This window comes from Megalobrama amblycephala, linkage group LG12 (assembly GCF_018812025.1).
Source record: "Megalobrama amblycephala isolate DHTTF-2021 linkage group LG12, ASM1881202v1, whole genome shotgun sequence".
Classification (NCBI taxonomy): domain Eukaryota; kingdom Metazoa; phylum Chordata; class Actinopteri; order Cypriniformes; family Xenocyprididae; genus Megalobrama; species Megalobrama amblycephala.
Window position 1 is genome coordinate 4,129,816 of NC_063055.1, and position 22,169 is coordinate 4,151,984.

At 35.2% G+C, this 22,169-nt stretch overlaps 1 long non-coding RNA gene across 4 annotated transcripts; it reads right to left on the bottom strand.

Moving 5' to 3' along the window:
• Positions 1 to 10,782: 10,782 nt before the first annotated feature.
• LOC125280660 lies at positions 10,783 to 21,937 on the bottom strand. 4 transcript variants are annotated; one of them, XR_007187685.1, is made up of 4 exons: positions 21,767 to 21,937; positions 21,621 to 21,683; positions 17,151 to 17,215; positions 10,783 to 11,366 (listed from the first exon to the last, which is right to left on the bottom strand). It is a non-coding gene; the product is annotated as an uncharacterized LOC125280660 (long non-coding RNA). The 4 variants fall into 4 exon arrangements; XR_007187683.1 differs by lacking the exon at positions 17,151 to 17,215; XR_007187684.1 differs by lacking the exon at positions 10,783 to 11,366 and having other exon boundaries at positions 15,474 to 17,215.
• Positions 21,938 to 22,169: the final 232 nt, after the last annotated feature.

Genomic DNA, 22,169 nt, shown 5'->3' on the forward strand with positions numbered 1-22,169 from the left:
TTACGTAACAGTCGGTGTTATGTTGAGATTCGCCTGTTCGTCAGAGGTCTTTTAAACAAATGAGATTTATATAAGAAGGAGAAAACAATGGAGTTTGAGACTCACTGTATGTCATTTCCATGTACTGAACTCTTGTTATTTAACTATGCCAATATAAATTCAATTTTTAATTCGAGGGCACCTTTAAGTCAAAATTGCGAGTTATAAAGTCAGAAATGCGAGATATAAATCAATTCTGACTTTTTTCTCAGAATTGCGAGTTTATATCTTTCAGTTCTGACTTTTTTCTTAGGATTGTATTTATATTTCACAATTTGACTTTATAGCATGTAATTGCGAGTTATAAAGTCAGAATTGTGAGAAATAAACTAGCAATTCCGAGGAAAAAAAAAAAAGTCAGTCTTTTTTCCCCTCAGAATTGGACTTCATACAGTAACTCGCAATTGCGAGTTTATTTCTTGCAATACTTACTTTATTTCTCGCAAGTTTATATCCCACAATTCTGAATTTATAACTAGCAATTCTGACTTTATTTCTCGCAATTGAGTGTTTATATCATGTAATTATGAGAAAAGAAGTCATCTTTTTCATTTTTTATTTAGTGGCGGAAACAAGCTTCCATAAATCATTTTGGATAAAAACGTCTGCCAAATGCCTGAATGTAAATGTTAACTGCAGTCAGCCAGGGATCTGATCTTATCAATTGTCCATTACAATTTTTAAAGTCATCTAACATACCAGCACCTTTTAAATAGAGAGCTGCAGTACCTTTGGCCATTAGCTATTAAAACTCTTTCTTCCCTTTGTGATTCCACATTCTTGACACAGCAAAGTATATAATACTGTATAAAACCACTTCTGCAGCTGCAGTGTATTTCTAAAGCAACAAACAATGTCAAATTATGGAAATATACTTGCAATTAAGTCCACATTCAACCACATGTTAGAGCAATTAAGTAACAAATGAGCATCACATGTTCCTGCGAATAGAATCACTTTATTTTATAGGGAAAATAAACAGTTGAAAGAACTGATGGTGTTAACAGTGTTTACCACATCATTATATGAACTGTGAATGTTGTAGTATATCACCTCTCACTAACAATAACAGCAGCACAGTGAGCATCACTGCTGTTCGGTTCACTGAAGCCTGTTAAATGTATAGAAACTGTTAAATTACCCATTTATTTGTAATGTACATATGCTGTGCATTTTGATGTGGTTTGAGAAACATAGTTGTTGAGGTGTGATGGAATAAAAAAAGTTTTGTAATACTGTTGTAAAGAGAGGTTGTGTTTGAAATAAATTACTAGTGTAAAGGCCCGTTCACACTAAGAACGATAAAGATATAGTTCTAAATATAAAAGAATAGCAGTCCACACCACAGATATAACGATAATGATATAGAGGAACGATATCGTTGGGATCACTTTCAGAAAAATTTTTTTTCCAGCCATTGAATGACAGCCAATCAGAATCCATTCGAATTTAAGAGCTCGTGCATTTAAAATGGCAGACGATCTAATCTAACAGTGAATTTAGCTGACATAGTCAATATAATGGAATAAAAACTAGTCTTTTTCACTGCAACTTCAAAAGAAGGAAAACAATGTCGAAACTAGCGCTGGATACCTGAGGTAACTTTATGTTACACTGTTTGCTAGTCTAGCATAATGATCTCATCGTTAATACTTCTGATAATTTATTCCGAAGGTATAACCAATTGTTTTCCATCTATCCATTTTCTTTAAAGGATCCTTGAAAAGGGGGTTTGACTTGTCAAACAGTGGTGGCTTTCTTTAGGCCTCTGCGATTAAATTCTCCTCAATGTCGTCCACCATTTTAAAAGTGCGAGCCCTTAAATTAGAATGGATCTGATTGACTGTCAGTGTTTTATCATTCAACAGCTGGAAAAAATCGTTTTGAAAGTGATCCCAATGATATTGTTCCTCTATCATTATAGCTGTGGTGTGAACTCTGCTATATTCTTTTATATTTAGAACGATTTTTAGAACTATATCTTTATCATTATCATTATCGTCCTTGGTGTGAACGGGCCTTTAGTTGCTGTTTTTGTGTAAATATGCATCAGACATTTAGCTGTGATGTTTGAGGCTGTCATGAGATCATCCCTTCAAGTGTTTGAACCCACGGCCTTTGGGTTATTAGCCTAGATCTTTAACCGCTAAGCTCCTGCTAACATTATGCAGTCTGAAGTGCTGAAGTGTAACAGCAGCAATCCTCAGCACAAACACTCACTACAATGACCTCCCAGCCATATCCGCTGCGTGTGGTAAAGCCCGCACTGTAAGATCTGCGTTCAAAAGCCTTTTCCTGGAGAGATCACAGGGAAAAAATGAGCTCGCTGTGGAACGTGTCAGGATCCTTAAAAGCAAACTGTAATCCAAGTGCTCCCTATACGCACTGGAGGGATGTCAGACATCGTGGAAGATCTCTATTATTTTAAAGGGAACAGCAGAAGCAGCTGAGGGAATCAGCTGAGATTTTCAGAGCATTCGTTTCGTCTCTGTGGATCATCCAGGTGTTCAGCACCATCTGCTCTCAAGATGAGTTTGTTTGAGGACTGTCTTTCTTTCTGAGTGAAAATGTGAAGAAGAAGCTAGCTGTATTAATAATTGATTCAAAAAACTTTAACCTTCTGGTGGCCTTCAGTCATTTTTGACCGAAAAATTTTACGTTTTGTTTTTTTAGAATTTTTTTGACTTCATCGGAATGGTACGAAACTTGGTAAAGGTTTTGGCACTTGCTATGTGAACACACACACACACACAAAATTCATGGACATTATTTGAAAAAGTTAAATGATCTTGAAAAAAAAATTGTCTCACTTGTGCTCCTCGGTCAAAAATGACCACATTGAATGGGAGATGAATTTCATCTAGTGGAAACTTTTGGTACTGCGGCCAAACAAAATCTTACTGAGAGCCCATTTTTTTGAGATATCAAGCTCAAATTTGGAACACAACTTGTTTATAGTTGTCTGTAGTTTTAGAGAAAAACATGTTTTTGAAATTATTTATTTCAACTTTTTTTTAAGTTAACTTTTTTAAACTTTTAACCAAGTTTAAACCAAGTGTCCTCTTAAAAAAAAACAAAAAAAACAAAGTTAAGTCTGTGCTCTAAAACATTCAAAACTTATGACAGTTTAAGTTGGAAATTTCATTTTCATGCTCAAAAAGTGAATAAATGGATTATAACTACAGTGTAAATAGTAGTAATAGTAGTAAAACGTAACTGAGTTAGTAACTTTTTTACTTGCACTCCTAAAATAGCTTCCAAAGGGGGGTTTTGGATAATTTTTTGGTTCCCTAAAGAACCTTTCAGTCAGTTCTAAAAAGAACCTTTGTTTCCCCCTTAGTGTGAAGAACATTTAAAAAATCAGAAGAACCTTTTTCCACTATAAAGAACCTTTTGTTCATTTGAAAGGCTCTATGGATGTTATAGGTTATTCATGGAACCATCGATGCCAATAAAGAGGTCTATACGTCTTCTTGCTGTATTAGCAATTATGCGCATTTTAATTAAAGCATATTTGATTAAGTTGGCGTGAGACGTGCTAAACATGCTAGCAATATCTTAAATCATGCAAGAGACATGCTAATTCATGTTAACAATGTGTTAAAACATGCTAGCAATGTGCTAATCATGTTATCATTGTTGTTAAATCATGCTATCTAAATGCTTATTCATGCTAGCAAAATGTTAAATCACGTTAGCAAAGTGTTAAAACATGCTAGAATGTTAATCCAATGCTATCTCACGACCAATTTGTATGTATTTTACGAGGTGGCTAATTCGTATGAATTCATACGACCTCACTCGTACGGATTCGTCTAAACCCCAGTGACAGGTGTGACATGAATTCATACGAATTTTTCAACTCGTAAAATACGTATGATTTAGCAAAAAACTTATGAATTCGTATGAGTGAGGTTGTATGAATTCATACGAATTAGCCACCTCGTAAAATACATTGCCTTGAAATTGGGTTGGTTAAACATGTTAACATGCTAGCAATGTGATAATAATGCAGGAAACATGCTAGTAGCATGCTAATTCATGCAAACAAAATGCTAAAATATGCTAGCAAACATGTTAAAACATGTTATCTAAATGTTAATTCATGCGATAATAATGCTAACAATGTGTTAAAACATTATAACATCATGCTAATTCATGCTAGAAATGAATTAAACATGCTAGAAACATGCTAGTGGCATGCTAATTCATGCAAACAAAAGGCTAAAATAGGCTAGCAACATGTTAAAACATGTTATCTAAATGTTAATTCATGCGATAATCATGCTAACAATGTGTTAAAACATTATAACATCATGCTAATTCATGCTAGAAATGAATGAAACATGCTAGAAACATGCTAGTGGCATGCTAATTCATGCTATCAACATGTTAAACATGCTAGCAACAAACTAATTCATGCTAAAAATGAGTTAAAACATGTTAACAAAATGCCAAATCATGCTAGTGACAAGCTAATTCATGCTCACAAAATGTTAAAACATGTTAACAACATGATAATTCATGCTAGTTACATTAAAACAGGATAGAAACATGTTAATTCATGCTAGTAGCATGTTAAATTGTCATATCAACATGTTAATTAATGGTAACAACATGCTAAAAATATGCTAGCAACATGTTAAATCATTCTAGCAAAAGGCTAATTCATGATAGCAATGTGTTAAAACAAGCTAGCAACATCCTAATTCATGCTCACAAAATGTTAAAACATGTTAACAACATGATAATTCATGCTAGTTACATTAAAACAGGATAGAAACATGTTAATTCATGCTAGTAGCATGTTAAATTGTCATATCAACATGTTAATTAATGGTAACAGCATGCTAAAAAAATGCTAGCAACATGATAAAACATGCTAGCGCCATGCTAATTCATGCTAGCAGTGTGTTAAAACATGCTGGCAAAATGTTAATTTTTGCTAGCAAAGTGCGAAATCATGCTAGAAATGTGCTTAAACATGTTTATTAACTCTTTATTTCTTTATTTTCTTTATTTCTCTTGCCACTTCACTAAATTTACAGCTTATAAAACTTTCAAACTTTCATATGGCTTTGTCAAGCCAACATTAAAGTTTGTCCCAACGAACTTTACTCATCTAGTTTTAGTTGACGTTTTGACTCAAGGTTTGTGACCCCAGATTATGTGTCAAAAAACCTCATTATAATGTTTTCATCATCATCTTTTCAAGAAGTAAACTCTTACTGTATATTAAGGTCTCATAGTTTCTCAGTTTATCCTGTTTTTTGTTTGTCAGTACAGGGCGATCTTGACAGTTTCACAGTTTCTATAAGTATTTACAGAAATATCAGCAATGATTTCTCTTTCTAATGAGCACCTTTTAGTTACACAACCTTGATCGTAAGGCTCGAGATGAAACGATGCAATTTATCAAGTTATTTTTCTTATGTAATATTCAAAATCATATTATGAATTTACTTTATCACCTCATCAAACTGGCAACACGCCTGATCATGTAAATCTCTTACAAAAACTCAGAGAGAGGCAAAAAATGATTTGCACAGATGCACATTACAATTTCCCTCAAATTTCTGTTTGCAACAGCAACTTTAAAATATCATGATTCTCCTTTGGCCTTTACTTTCCTGAGAGAGTTGACTACTAATACAAAACACGTCCAAATACAAAACACGAGTTAGGGAGGTCAAACTGCATAAAAACATCCGCCAAACACCAGGCCAACATATATGCGTTATAAGAAAATTATGTATTTATTTTCCCAGGGTGTTAATGGATTTTTTTTCTCTCATTTAAAAAAAAAAAAAAAAAAAAAAAAAAAACAACTATTAAATGACACTGTCAATGTCCCAATGTGCACAAGACAGAGCACCTAGTTTTAAACCAATCATAAATTTATCACTGCTTTTAAAGCAGATTAAGGTATATTGAGGTTTTTATGTCTTCTATACACTGGATTACTCTTTTAGATGTCCTCAGAGAGCTCAGATTTGTGTCCATTAGCAACAATACAGCAGGTAGACAATGTTTATTCAACTAAGAAGCTTAATACTATCATTAAAACATCATTTAAACATAAAACCAAGGTTTTTTATCACGGCACACTGCATTCTTGTGTCATTAGTGTCAATGATAATTGGCAAGTATGGAAAAATATTGTCTTGATATTAAGAGCAGTTTGCATGTAAATAAGCAATTTCATGCTGTCGATGTGTGCATCTGCGTGCTTTTTTTAATGCTGTTAATTAGTTAAGTGGATGGAAAATGTATTTGTGGAAAGACTTGCATTAAAATAATTTCTCAGAAATAGATTTTCTGCTGTTTAGGTTTAGTAAAATGTCATTGGTCTCAACTTGTAATACTGTAACTGCTTTAATGAGATCATTGTTTCTGCCTAAATGAATACATGATATTAGCTAACTGCAGGATTTATGTTATCTTAGAACATTACTTGGACAAATTACTATAAATTGTAATGTAGAAACATGCATTTTCTGTAAAATGCATTTGATTTGATTTGAATTGATATGTATTGTGAAAAGCGCTATATAAATTTATATATATAAATTATATAAATAATTTGAATTTAATTGAATTGACACAGCATCACCAGCATTTAAGAGATAATGTCACATTAATTTTTAAAAGTTTTATTAGAAATACATATACACCACAAAAAAGTAGTTTCTTTTTATCTACTGTGGATTTCTCTCATGTAGAAAGTTAAAAAAAACATGACAAAATGTCTGTTGGAGGAGCATCAGACTAAAGTGTTATCAGATATTAAGCATACAGTCTACTAATACTCTAATTACTGCTAGCTGACGTGTAGTTGCAAAGTTACTCATAATGTCTAAAGTTGACTATCGAACTAAAGTGGTACCAATAAAGAAAAATATGTACACTTTCGGTCTCAGTTCACTCCACAGTCCCTTAAGCAAACTCAACCACAATACTCTAGACACTTTTATCTTGTTTTCAGACTGCCATGTGATCTTCCTTCACCTGTCGTGTCCCTGTGGTACTCTCCCTCAAATGCAAACAGCAATAAACGCTTCCCTTGGTCCATGTGAGTTGCAGACTGACTGACTAACCGATCTGTGGTAAATCAAAGCCTGTCCTGCATCCACGCCTTCCTCTCTCGGCCTCTCCCATCTAATGCTGCAAATCAATTGGATTTTAATCGATACGGACTCATGGTTTTTGAAAAATGTTTTTGAGGGGCAACAAGAACAACACTTTAAAACTTGAAAGGTCTTTTCCCAGGGAATTGTGGCAGCGGTGGCGGAGTCAAAAGACACTTGTTCCTCCAGACATGAAAGGTTTCCGAGATCAAGCACCTTGAAAATGAAAAGCACTCTGTCTTGTGGATTCAGGTCTGACAGGAAGCAGGTGTCTCAATTTGAACAGAAGCAAGGACTGCGCTTAAGGTGACACAATAAATAAATCCATATGTGCTTGGAATGAAATGGATAGTTAGACAAAATTCATCTTGAGACGGGTCACTTACCCTAGTGCTATAGTTATTGTTTTACTTTTATTATTGTTAGTGAGTATTTTAGCAGATGCTTTCATCTAAACTGACTTATGGTGCACTTCCATTTACATGTACATATGTTCATTTATTATTTGGCAGACACTTTTATCCAAAACGACTGACAGTGCATTCAAAGTATGCATTTTACTAGTATGTGTGCTTCATGGGAATCAAACCGTGACCTTACAGTGTTGCTGGTACCTTCAGAGGTTAATCTGGGTCAAACAGCATTCAAGTGGTTCAGAATGCTTCAAAATTATTAGTAGTTTGTTCATTCATCTATTCTGCCTCAAATGTGTTTGCTCCGGTCTTCAATCATCTTGTGGCTCTGAACTGCTTGTATTCACGGCAGTAATTTGCTGCTTTTATTTAGGCTATAAAGTTACTTTATCTACAGTATTTCTGCAATTATTGCTAATGTCTTAACCAGTAATTTGTGATTAAAATGGTTAAGATCGTTAAAAGACCACTAAATATTTACCCCCCCCCCAGAACTGTGTAAAATTGTTATATAATGTGTTTTTTTTTTTTTTTTTTAATTATAGAAGATGTTTTACCAGTGCCTAATTTGTTTTTGTAGGGCTCTTAAAAGCATGAAATTGACACACACACACACACACACACACACACACACAAAATTCCCTTCACAATTTGCGTCACAGTTCTCTGCATCTGTTTCTGAAAACTCTAAATTGCCAGTTCACAAAGGAAACAGTTATTGTTTCCATATAGACTGCCACAGATACCCAACGGCTGTAGCAAATGTCTTTTTTTTGTCATTTTCTAAAGGGGTAAGTGCAAATGACAGGTTCACATCTCCTGTCTGGTGGTGTGAGGGAGGAATTGAAAGACGGTGGAGTTCAGAGGCAGATAGACGAGAAAGCAAACCTTCCAGCATATGCTGTTGAGGAAAATTAACCGGGGAGAGGCCAGACCAGCTCGACAGCTCCCGAGAGAGTTTAATCAAGGCAAAGTCATCTTGATTAAATTAGATGTTTTAAAACTCTCTCTCTCTCTCTGTGTGTGTGTTTGTGTGTGTGTGGGTGGGTGGTTGGCATGAACTGCTCGAACTCATTTCACCAAACTTGTAAGATACTTTTATCTTTGAGCCGAGCGTATGTGTCGTGAGCAAGAAATGTGGTCACGTCAATCTTTCTGAGAGAACTTTGTGCTTCATCAGTAATTAACCGCAATGTCGTCTGCCATTTTAAATGCACAAGCCCTTCAAATGGATTCTGATTTGTTGTCAGTGTTTTATCGTTCAACAGCTGGAAAAAAAAAATCGTTCTGAAAGTGATCCCAACAATATAGTTTCTCTATATCATTATAGCAATGGTGTGGACACTAATAGGATAGTGTTCCTGTCACTATACTATAGTCTTGGGCTACAGAGTAATAGAAGCCGGCAAATATCCCATGTTTTATATATATATGTACATACATATATGGGTCATTGACGAATAAGGTTTCTAGTGTAAAAAAAAAAACATAATGGAGATATAATTAATTTTGATGTTTTATTACATGTTAACAATGAGATTATGTGGTTTTTATAATCAATTGACACTGCTTTTTTGCCACCAAAAAGTCATTCAGTTTAACCATAGTTTCGGTTTTACCGAATGACACTTTTGGTTATACCGAATGATGATATTTTCAAACAATGCTAACAGGCTGATATCTAAAAAAAAGGACAATCAAACATTTTATATTTAGTACAAGTTTTTAAAATATTACAACACATGACCTGATGTTTCAGGACATGTGTATGATCAAGTGAAAACATGAATTTTTCAAAGAGTTAAGAGAGAGTTAGTTTACTTCACGATCATGTGGTCCTTTGCAGGTGTCTGAATGATGTCACATCCTGTCACATGATATTGACCACATGACTTGATCCAAAATTGTCCCTTTATATTGGTTACTCCGAATGACATCAATGAAATAAATTTTTCCGGACATTCTTTCTCATAACAAAGCAACGACTTCTACACATAATTTTAATAACATTTAGCACTATGTTAATATATGATGTTATAAAATCATGCCAGAATAAAAAATACATTTAGAATATTTTATAATATTTACAATACATTTATTATATTTTAAGATATATTAATCACAAATGAAATGGCTGTATTGGCCTTTGGACGGTTAAACCAAATGACTTTTTGACACTTCAAAAAATTTAAAATACCTTTATATGTAACAAAATATAATTAAAACATTTTGGGATTCAATAAAAGAGATCTAATTGTACTACCTTACATACTTTGAATGTCATATCTTTGTTTTTTTAATATTATGTAGGCCTTTGGACAAAAAAATGACCCGTCACATAATTGATCCATATACATCAAATGCAAAAAAAAAAAAAAAAAAAATGTTCTAAGGATAACTGATGCAGTAACATTAACAAGAAAGTAGCTGTTCACTAGAATATCCAGTTACCCAGCGGTTCATCCACTTACTCACTTTGTGCCTCACTGTGTGCTCTTTTTTTCCCCCAGAAGTGTTTTATAGCCTGAACAGTATGGGCCGAGTCAAAAATAGCCCACCTGCTGAAGATGAGGATAATCTGCAGGAATCTGGAGCTTTCGTCATCAAATAGGAGTTTATCTTTGTCTTTATCCTTGGCCCATTTACCATAGCTTGTGGTTTTATCTTCAACCGAGTCCTTCTATTGGAGAGCAGGGTGCATAACATGTAAAACAGATTCTTCACAATTGCCTGCTGAGTAGACGGAGCTGTAACCCCATGAGGTAGACGTGCTTTAAAACTTAAACAAAAAGAGGTCTGATTAAATGAGGAGATGCGTCAGTGTCGCACAAAAAAGAATAGGTTTATTTAAGCATTATCTGTGGGACATCACAGCTAAATATATACAACAAAGCATTAAACAAGAAATGAATACACACAGCCTAAAATATCATATGCTAACTTTTTTGTTTGTTTTTATCTGGAAAAAAAAAACAGTTCTTGCCGAAGGGGCAAATAGATCAGACTGAAATTTCTGGAAGAGCACTCTAGATAAAAAATTAAAGATGACAAACATAATGCTATGGTATTATTTTTCTAATGTTCTATTTAAAGTTTTCCTGTCATATTTATGATCTACTCTGTAAATAACATGACTAAGATAAAAAAAAAAAAAAAAAAAAAAAAAAAATATATATATATATATGCTACTGTATGGTAAGCATTGTTTCTGTGCTATAATAGTTTATATATCTTACATTTATATATTGTTTATAAAATCATTTATTGACTCCTAATGCACTCCAATTTACCCATGTACAACAAAAAAAGGGAATAGGATTTACTTTAAAACAATTCACTAAGAAATGACTAGTAAATTTCACAAATAATTACAAAGAAACTGCAAGTAACACATTGAATTAAATGTGAAACTTTGAAGTAGAAAGACTCTAATAATCTTTTATTATTTATTTATTTATTTATTTTACAGTTCAGGATCAATTGAATAAAGTTTTTAATATTTGTTTTGAGGACAATAGATTTTTATTGTAGTAAAAACTGTGGTAATGTATGGTATTTTAGCATAAAATGTGGTTACCAGGGTAAATTATTTTAAGAGACATCCCAAAATATTTTTGTAATAGGAGAAGAAAAACAGGCCAATATATTAGATTTCAGAACTTGGCTTTTAATATTACGCTTATCTTTGTTAACATTTATAAAACAGTAAGCTGTTATGCTCTTCCAACATTTTAAATTTGATCCATTTAGCCGTCTGCCAGAATCCTGCTGTGGGACCAGGTTCTTCCTAATGAAAAAATAGCGAGAAGAAAGTAAATCGCCGGCACGCCGCCATCAGACTCCTGGCCCTGTATTTAAAGGTGCAAGCAGATCCAACCGCAGATGTGTGCTGGCACATAAACTGAACCTTCACTCACATCAAAGACATGCAAAAGGAGACAAAATGGAAGCAGTGGCTGTTTAATGATTAAGGATGGCTTGTTGCACCGGGGCGACAGCTGGGGTGTGAGCTGGCAACAGCTGAGACCATTAAATTTTCATTCCTCAAGGATAAAGATGGAGAGATGGTAAGAAAGGACAAAGGAGAATAAGAGAAAATTGTTGTGAGAGAACTATAAAGGGCAAACACTAAAAAAAGATCAATGCTGTGTATATCTTATTACAGTCATTTAGTCATATACTAGTTCTCGGTCAGTACGTTTTTTTTTTTTTTTTTTTAAAGAAACGGATACCTTTATTCAGTAATTGTCTCTCTGAGGAAACTCTGAATCATTTAGACTGGAAGGGGACAAGTTTGTCTATGTATGTACCAACTCCTGTGAGAGCAGCTATCATAAGTGTTTCTTCTGAAAAAATCCTGGATAAAAAAAAATGCATCATGGTTTCCACAAATATGTTAAGTAGCACAACTGTTTTCAACATTGATAATAATCAGAAATGTTTCTTGAGCAGCAAATCAGCAATTAGAATGATTTCTGAAGGATCATGTGACACAGAAGACTGGAGTAATGATGCTGAAAATTCAGCTTTGATCACAGGAATAAATTGCATCAAATGGCTTTTCTGAGTTACGCAATATTGTTTACATGCTGTTTTATTGGCGTCTTTCTGCGGTTGAAATTCTGTTTGAGCGATTACATGAGAGACATATGGATTTCGGTAAGTTGTACTTTATCTTTCAACATATTTTCTGATGTTCATTCATGTTTATTTCGCTCTTTAACGTAGTAGCTAATAAGGATAGGTTTTCGAGCTCACTTTCGCTCTGCTTGAACTGAGGCACTACAGAGCAACAAAAGCATATATTGTTTGAATTTTGTGATAAAATAGGCAGAATTTGAAAGCTGAGACTTTGTTTCATATCAAAAGTAACAAAGCACAAAGCTTATTGCGATGTATTGGGCAAATTTCATGATAAAACCTGAAGAGCGACCCACATATGGTGTACATTTTAGGACATCCTCACACCTCAGTCATACAGCGAAACGCTGTCATGCCTCAGACTTAAAGGATTCAGTCATTGGACAAAACGGCATGGCGCCTCAGACTGAAAGGCTTCAGGTCTCAGGAAAAATTATGTCAGGTGTCAGGTCTCGTACAATTAGGCATTGGACAAAACAGACTCAGATAAAAAGGCATCAGACGAAACAGACTCGGACAAAAAGGCATGAAATGGACTTAGAAGGATGCAAATTGCCCCGCCTCAATGTGACGTCACATGCATGCAGTTTTCTAACTGTTAAATGTTACACTAAGTTGTATAAAACATATGGAATTGTTTTGTAAATTTGTATTATTTGCTAGTTTTATTTGCATGTATAAAAAGTTAGCTAAATAACACATTGCAACTAGCTTGCATTGTAAACTGTCATGAACACTTATGAAAATTAACCGTGGTTTTATTATAGTAAAAGTGTGGTAACTATGATTTTTTTTTGTCAGATTGATACTATTTGTATAACAATAGTTTTACTACAAATACCATAAACTATAGTGTAGCAAAACCATGGTTAATTTGTGGTTACCATGGTTAACTACAATAACCATGTTTTTTGTTTTATTTGTAGTAAACCATAGTTAATTTTCATAAGGGAAGTAAAAAATCTTTCAAGCTATTAGACTGTGTTGTTTTGTGTACAGAGGTTACCAAGGAAATGGCTTTATTTCTGCTGTTCCAGCGCCACCTACTGTCAAAGAGTCGAGTACATTTTAATTCAGACAATTGCTGTTTTTCTGTAGACCTTTGTGAAAATCGCCATATTCTTTTCTGTATAGAATCTAGCCAGACTAATATTTAAGTAAAGCTGTAAGAATAAAGTATCATAAGGTCATATCATTCACCACGCACTTCAGCTTCTCATTAAATCTTCTGTCCAATCAAATGCTCTCTAGAATCTGAAGTCCCGCCTCCTCCTTCACTATAAACAGACGCTGAAGCTGCGGCTGAAATTGGTCACTTGTTCACACATTTATTTGTTTCTACCTAGTGAATGGAACATAGTGCACTATATAGGGGATAGGGAACGATTCAGTGTAAATATGCTTTCCATTGATGCGAATGAAGTCCGTTTGTCACGTGAATGCACAGTTTGCTCTGGTTCAGAGACACGAGAGCACAGAGCGGATCATATGTGCGAGTCGGCGCAGACCACAAAACGTATTGGACCCATTTGAATTCTGCACAGAATTCTGTATTTTAAAGCGATATACAGGAGATTATGAGGAGAAATGGTTAGAGATTAGAAGGAAACCAAAGCTTTACCGAGTTCTGCGGCTCTGGCCGAGCTGTGATATAAACAAAATGCTATTGGCTATTTTAAAAAGGGGCGGGACTGTTCAATATATCCCGCCCTGTCTTCCTGTTTCAGTTGGCAGTTTTACGTCAACACATTGAATAATGCTGCATGTTCCAGGACACTACAGTGGGCCTTTAACATCTATAAAATCTTTACGTTGCACAAAACGTTCTATGAAGTGAAGAAAGGTTCTTCAGATTATTAAAATGTTTCTTTTAAGAACTGTTTACTGAAATGTTCTTTAGGGAAACAAAAATGGTTATTCTAAGGCATCGCTGTGAATACCTCCTTTTGGAACCATTTAGTTATTTTGATTGAACCAAGTGTGGTGTCTACCAGTTGGAGTTAACTATACTGACCAGTGTGTGGCCAGAACTTTAGTGCAGCTGAAGGGTACTGTACTTTAACCAAGGACTAATGTGTGAGATACACAGATGTATTATGGGGCATGGGAATTGGTTAGCAGATGTCCAGACCCAAGGCCTGGGAAATCAGAGAGGAACCAGGGCGATGGGGTAGAAGAAACAGACTCAGGCAGCAGGTACACTGGAGAGGGGAACGCAGAGAAGCATCTGTTACCAAATTTCTGGATGGGTCAGCAGTTTCTGTAGGTCGGAAACGAGGACCACGGAGGCTGTTGAGACTGAATAGAGTGTTGTAATGTGGGGTCCTTCTCATGAATAAGACAAATGCCCCTATACAGCTCCCTGAGAAGTGTCCTACAGAGCTTGAGAAACAAGGATGACAGGGTGCTGAAGGAAATCACTAGCAGTGATGAGTGAAGATGTGTGGAGGTGTTGACATGCAAGTTCAGAGTGTGTGTTATGTCAAGTTCAGACCTCAATTACATGGATCTTTTGTGACGCATGTGTCACAAACGGTTATTTTTGAACAGTTTTCTTTTAGTGTTCTATACTAACCAATTTGCAAAGCAGACTTTAGGAGTAAAGAATCGTTTACACCAAGGACAATAATTATAGCAACATAAAGATTATCAAAACTATAAAGGAGAACATGATAGTCCACTTTAGACATTCTATTAACTATAAGTAACTTAATATCTTGCTAACACTTTATTTTGATGCTCCTCCAAAAGACATTCTACTGACTAGAAGTAACTTTGCAAGTATATATCAACTTATTCTACTAACCCTAACAGTCTACTAATACTTAGTTAGTTGACATGTAGTTGCAAATTAATGAGAATTACACTCTAAAAAAAATGCTGGGTTAAAAACAACCCAAGTTGGGTTGAAAATGGACAAACCCAGTGATTGGGTTGTTTTAACCCAGCAAATGGGTTAAATGTTTGCCCAACCTGCTGGGTAGTTTTATTTAACTCAACTATTGTTTAAAAATTACTTTATTGCTTGCTTAAAATGAACCCAAAATATGTTGGAAATGAACATTTATTAATAAGTTTAATGAATAATAATTTATTAAATAGTTTATTAATAAATGTTCACCTTTTGATTATTATTGTTGCCTCTAGTAATTATGTGTCTGATTTTAAATTTCCAAACTATTTTGGGTTTATTTTAAGCCAGTCATATAGTATTTTTTAAACAATTGTTGAGTTAAATAAAACTATCCAGCAGGTTGGTCAAACATTTAACAAAGCAGCTGGGTTAAAATAGCCCAATCATTGGGTTTGTCCATTTTTAACCCAACTTGGGTTGCTTTTAACCCAGCATTTTTAGAGTGTAGTTGACATGTTGCAAAGTTACTAGTAGAATGTTTAAAGTGGACTATTACAATAAATACGTCACTATTCTCATTGCATTATAATGATTATTAAACCTTTATTGGGTTATAAAGGTTTAATAATCAGCATAATGCAATAAGAATAGTGAAGTCCAAACCACAGCTGTAACGTTAATGACACAGAGGATTGGTATAGTTGGAATCACTTTCAAAGCAACTTTATCCAGCTGACAGCCAATCAGAATCCATATAAAGCTTGAGCATATAAAGTGGTAGATGGTAATCTGGATTTCTGAAGTCCCAAAAGGGCTGTCCCTATTCTCTTAATGAGTCATGGGTGTGTTTTGGGTGTAACGTGCAATAAACCAATCAGAGTCTCATCTCCCATTACCTTTAAAAGCCAGTTGCGCCTGCACCACGGCAGATTGCCATTTACATGGCGGAATTTGCAAGCGGAAAGACTGAACGCTTCTCCAGTGAGGAATCCTTTTATTTTTAATATTTAAAAATGTTTGTGTGCTGCTGCACGTCCCTGTGTGTGTAACAAGCAGAGTGTACGTGTGTTGTGCACCAACCTATAGGTGCATATTACTAACACGCTCTTTAAATAAAAAAATAAATACTGCGCCATTGACTTTAGACCAGGTTTCAGTTGATCAATGGTGCAGTTGTTTTCAGTTACCTCAAAATAGCAACACGCCAACAATGCACCTGAACACACCTCGTTTTCAGACCAGCACACCCATGGGCGAATAGATGGCCGCGAGTGCATTTGCTATATTTGCTAACAACGTGGGCACTGGACGTGAAAATAATTAAGGTTTGTTGCAGATTCGAAGATTTTCATATCCACATATGTACCTGTATATGAAGCAAAGTTTATGTTTAAGGGTAAAAACACAATTATTAGTAGCCTAACTTTGGTCTTTTTTTTTTTTTCTTTTCTTTTTTTTTAAGGAAGGCCCCAATACCACACGTATTAACAAGTTTTTTTAAAATACTTTTCACCAACTTTAGTAGGCAGTTATGCAAATCTTTGTACTCTGAGGATATGCTGAATCAGTTGTACTTGAAGGGAACAACTCCTATGAGGCCAGCAATCATAATTCTTAAGATATCATACCCTAAACATGTCTTTCTAGATAAGATGTTTCTTGATATTTCCTTATGAACACTTAAGAGGGCTAAAAAAATATGATGAAAATGTTAGAATCTTTTTATATATATTATATAAATGTATGTATATATTATGATCAAGCAACCCCTATGAACAACGTTTGAGTCTGATCCACTTTTTCCTGTCTTCTGTCTGTGACTTTAGACTATAGATTGTCGTTTCTATAGATTGGTGCCAATAATGTCACAGAAGTTTAAATGTGAACACTACTAAGTGATAATTCAATTTAACCTGTGAAATAATTTTCATTGAAACTAACCATTCAAACGCACTGATTTAACTTCTTAAGGCTACATTTTCTTGGGCCAATATCTTCAGGTGCCCGGCTCATACATGCTGCATATTATTCAGTTCAGATCAACCTGTCTGATGTGGAGAAAATGAACATGTTGACCTTGAAATGCCCCGTGACAGTCTCTCGGTCACATCAATCCATATTGGTCAAGATAATGTCTTGAACTAGGGAAGATTAAAAAAAAAAAAAAAACAGAATTACATGTCAACCAGCACCAGATGAAAATTCATTGTCTGGCTCAATCAAGACATCTAACACATTTATGTTCTGAAATTGGGACGCCGGAGGGAAAATGAATGTTAATACCCACCGCCTCTGGTTTGTATCTGAAATGAGCCTGATTAGGACAAAAGACATTTCTATTGCCTTCAGCGAGTGATTGGCATGGGCCGAGCGGGGCTTGATAATAAGGGGAAAGGTATGTCAGATTTTGATGAATAGGCTCATTTTTATCATCATTCTCAAACATTTACATGACACTCCTCCTTTAACCTGGCAGCTCACGGTAATAACCTGCCTGTGTCCTGGTTGTCCTTCCTGGGATGACAGCCTGCTGTTCTTACTTAAAACAATCACCTGAAGTGACCCGAAGAAGACTGAGTAGAACAGTGAGTGTCATAAAAAATACATTGTGTTCGCTGCAAAGTAAAGTGTAGGAGGGAACCGGTTTCAGCTGGGGGGAAAAAAGCACTGAAAAGTACTGAAATGATCTGAGCTTTCTAGCTTTTGTTGGAAAGATTTTTTAGGGTAGCTGTCTAGTGCATACATGTACATACACTGTACATTTCCTACCTGCATGACTTACGCAAAAGAAGATATTTTGAAATATTTGTCATCTCTCTTTCTCTCTCTCTCTCTCTCTCTCTACATACAATGGAAGTCAGTGGGGTCCAGTGTTGTTTCGACCCCAATGCTCTCTAAAATATCTTTATTTTCTGCAGAAGAAAGTTAGTCAAAGGGGGTTGAAATGGCATGAGGGTGAGTAGATGATACAATTCATGGGTCATTTTTGGAGGAACTGTTCCTTTAAAGGTTTTTTTTTTTTTTTTTTTTTTTTTTTTTTAAACTCAACCTTTTCTTTCCTTCTCTGAAACATGATATTTAGAACAATTCCCAGACTTCTCTTTAAACACAATAAAAGCATAGGCCATAGTTTACTATAGCTCAAAAGAAGAAGAAGAAAAAAACAGAAAGGTAAGTTGTTATTCTCTGAAAATATTTCCCTCATTAAAATCGAATTTGGTTTTCAAAATGCATTAGACCAGATTGGCTCTGAATGGCTGGTTTTTAGATCATGTGACGAGACAAATTTGAATATAAATATGTGAAATATGAGAGCTACAGCACAAGGGAAGATTGTCAAAGAATAACAACCCCACTCTTGTGGTTATATCCATTTTCACATTTTATTGTGACTTCCTAAAAGGTCACTAGTTTTTGAAATATCAAGGATTTTTTTTTTTTTTTTTTTTTTTTCATTATGCTCAGTTCTGAAGTATTATTTTCTCAGCTAGAAATTACAATAAGGTTCCATTTGAGTTAAAGGGTTAGTTCACCCAAAAATGAAAATTCTGTCATTAATTACTCACCCTCATGCCGTTCCACACCTGTAAGACCATCTGAAGTTCATCTTCAGAACACAAATTAAGATGTTTTAGTTGAAATCCGATGGCTCCGTGAGGCCTCCATAGGGAGCAATGGACACTTCCTCTCTCAAGATAAAGGTACTAAAAATATATTTAAATCGGTTCATGTGAGTACAGTGGCTCAATATTAATATTATAAAGCACCAAAAAAACAAAATAACGACTTATTAGTGATGGCCAATTTCAAAACACTGCTTCAGGAAGCATCAGAGCATAATGAATCAGTGTGTCGAATCATGATTCAGATCGCGTGTCAAACTGGCAACGGCTGAAATCACGTGACTTTGGCGCTCCAAACAGCAGATTCGACACACTGATTCATCTGTGCTCCGATGCTTCCTGAAGCATTGTTTTGAAATCGGCCATCACTAAATAAGCTGTTATTTTGTTTGTTTTTTGGCGCATCAAAAATATTCTCGTTGCTTTATAATATTAATATTGAATCACTGTACTCACATGAACTGATTTAAATATGTTTTTAGTACATTAATGGATCTTGAGAGAGGAAGTGTCCATTGCTCCCTATGGAGGCCTCACTGAGCCATCGGATTTCAACTAAAATATCTTAATTTGTGTTCCGAAGATTATCAAAGGTTTTACGGGTGTGGAACGGCATGAGGGTGAGTAAATCATGACATAATTTTCATTTTTGGGTGAACTAACCCTTTAACTAGTTACTGTGGACTAACGATGAAAAATAATTATAAAGCATCTATTAATCTTAGTTAATGTTAATTTCAATATTTACTAATACATTACTAAAATCAAAAGTTGTACCTGTTAATATGATTTAATGGACCTGACCTAACATGTTCTAACAATGAAAATATTTTTATTAGCTAGCATTATTAAAGATTAGGGCTGGGCGATGTATCACATGAGATTGTCACGCGCATTTCGTCAGTAAAGTCGGTTCAATTATCATTATCGCAGATGAATCGCCTTCGATAATGAGCGCGATATTGCGTAGCTTGTCAGTGATCTACGGCTCTGTCTATTAAATGGCGCTCCATTTGAAAGCAGGTGATGGCGATTTAGCGGTAATCAGGGAACCGGCTTTACTGACGAAATGCGCGTGACAATCACATTTTCAGATTAATGAATACTGTAACAAATATATTGCACATTGTTCTTTTTTTTTTTTTTTTTCAGTCTCTTTCAAATAATTTTAGTCCTGGCAGCACTAATGACCGGAAAAATCATGGTAAAATCTTCATTGGTCATTTTTCAATGCAACGCACTGGTCAGAAATTATGAGAACAGATTGTAAAGATTGTGATTGGCCACTTTCCATGTCACTAAAGCCTTTTCCTCTCTATCTAACCGGGTGTATTTTGGCCAGAATACACTGCCGCATGAACCAGAATTTATGGAGATAGTCAAACGTCTGACTCTGCAAGATCCACAGCCTTTGTGTTTCCAGCCAATTATCCATTTACTGTAACACCTTTTCTAAGTCTTCAACTCTTAGACAATCTCTAAGCTATTAAATGTTTAGCATACTCCTGTTTACCCAGCACACACATGCTTGAAGTCTGTCATTAGTTCCTACAAATATTCCCTTGCGCGTTCCAATTACCTCATATTCCATCAGGAGACAAATTAGCGAGATAAAAAAAACACACTTGTCACATAACAGTTTCTCACTAATGATAAAGCCACGTGAACGGCCAAGAAAACGGCTCTCACTTTGGTGAAAAGTTGTGAAAATACTTCAAAAGTGTTTCTAGTCCTGCTCTATTGTTTTATACAGTACCAGAAGTAAAAACCTGCATTGAAAACCTTCTACAAGCTCCAGCTAAACCAACACAGCAGATGGTTTCTGCTCTCAGCTCTGTCTCTCCTGAGTCCTCTCCTCTCCACCCTACTAATGGCACCCTCCTCAGACTGCAGGAGCGGCCCACCTTAATTAAACAGTGTTAATTGTGGGAGTCGGAAACTGCTCTCCGCCATTATGTAGCGCACAGCTGGTTGTCGCCTTCTCCCAAGAGACACTTTCCAGCTCTCTCTCTCTCTCTCAGTATGGAGATTGCTTATGCTGGAGCAGAGCAGAGTTTCATACTTCCAATTATGGAACATAAAAAAGTGAGGAATATGGGGCACATGTAGAAATAAAGTCATCATGCCCTTAGCCAAATGCACAATGCTTACTGTCATTGAGCCAAGTAGGACATGTTCCTTGATCACCAAACTCCTACACTCATAAAGGTTATAATAAAGGTTCTTTATTGGCATCGATGGTTCCATAAAGGACCTTTAAGGGCTAGTTATATGTAACCGGGTGGAAGAAAAGAGACACACACCGGAAGCAAAATTATGCTTTTCAAAACTTTGGGGTTTGTTTAATCTGACTGCTGTTCAAATAATGACAGCGGTCGATGGGAGCAAGACTTGAATAGGCAAGCTTACAAAAGGAGATTTTGAATAATTAAAGATTTCACTTATTATCATACAAAAAGGAAAAACTCTTATCCACAATTTAAGCAATCAAATTCTGAGAAATGACGATCAATTGTTGCAAAGATAAGTTTACGACAATAATAAGTGTCACATCAAATCGACTAGATGTAGTTCAGAGGAGGACATGCAACCACTGAGATACAGTAAGATGCAAGGTGAAAGACTAACAAAAAAAACACACCAGAGTCCACCGGAAATAACCAAATTACTTGAAAAAAACTTAAATGGTAATATAGACTGGAATACGGCAGTGGCTGAGGTACAGAAGAAAAATAAGAGCACATTAGTAAAGCCACATTCCCTTTGTTTCACATATTAACCATGAACCATAAGAAAAATAAATCAGAATCAATCATAAAATAGCTCTTAACACATCTATAACAGATATATATATTATATATATACATGCATAATCAAATAAACATTGCTTTGAAATACTTATCAAATTGTGAAATTTACATACCCAATAATCCTTTACTATTTGCCACGAGGTTCACTCGTCAGACACGCGATCCAAAAGCATTGACTGAAATATAAACATCAAATACTCTTTCGAACTCCATTTCAACGCATATTTGTACATATTAAACATATTGGAGTAATATTTACCCGAAAAGATGATGAAACTACATTAGATTAGACGAAATGCATGCACTACCACATGGAGCTCTCATGTACAGTGAGAATGGCTTCTCTGGTCGCGCGCACGCATCCAAATCGCGCAAACAGTATCGCGAGAAGAGAGAGCGAGAGAGAAGATTTCTTAAAGGGGCCATTACATTTTTTAACAAAATAGAAACATTGTATATTTAGCCCTCTGGAGTCTGAGGCTGATTTGGGGCCTGGAGAAGTTTTGACATGCCCTGACATTTGTGCTTTTTTCATTGTTCATAAACATATTAATGAAAAGTGTCTACACTGTATTCAGCACAAACTGGCTACCATAATATGTGAGGACTGTGTGTAAGTTTGTGTTTTTGAAGGAATAACTTTATGCATGGTTACTGAAAAA